The following is a 391-nucleotide window of genomic DNA, read 5'->3' on the forward strand; positions in this document are numbered from 1 at the left end:
GAGGAACCCCAAATGGATGCTTGGGAGGGAGACAGAGTTGGAAATGCTGAGGGACATCAAACACAGGGCTGACAACATTGACCTAAGCATCAGCCATGTTACCCAGTCAAAGAAGAAAGGTAAGGCCTTTTAGGAATACATGATGAGCAAGGTGACCTCGGTGACTGCAGACAGCAGGTGTGAAGAGCTGGAGAAGGAGCTGGCTGATGTGCTGAAGGACACTCTGAGAGGCCTGCAGACTACTTCCTGGATTTTTCTTTGGATAATCTTGCAGTCACCTCACTTCATGTGTTCATAGAGGAGAACCAGGTGTTACGTCTGCCAGAAGGAATCAGTCCTGAACATGTCGAGCTGAAAAGACATGCAAGCGTCTTCTTCCTTCCTAAACTTC

General features: G+C 48.3%; 1 long non-coding RNA gene across 1 annotated transcript in view; it reads right to left on the bottom strand.

Annotated features, from left to right (window-relative positions):
* Positions 1-154: 154 nt before the first annotated feature.
* The window catches only part of LOC116702715 (uncharacterized), a 12,221-nt gene continuing 11,984 nt past the window's right edge, over positions 155-391 (bottom strand). Inside the window, exon 3 of the long non-coding RNA XR_004335240.1 lies at positions 155-239. This is a non-coding gene — a long non-coding RNA (uncharacterized LOC116702715). The remainder of the gene's footprint in view (positions 240-391) is intronic.

Source organism: Etheostoma spectabile, chromosome 15 (assembly GCF_008692095.1).
Source record: "Etheostoma spectabile isolate EspeVRDwgs_2016 chromosome 15, UIUC_Espe_1.0, whole genome shotgun sequence".
In the NCBI taxonomy this organism is placed as follows: Eukaryota; Metazoa; Chordata; class Actinopteri; order Perciformes; family Percidae; genus Etheostoma; species Etheostoma spectabile.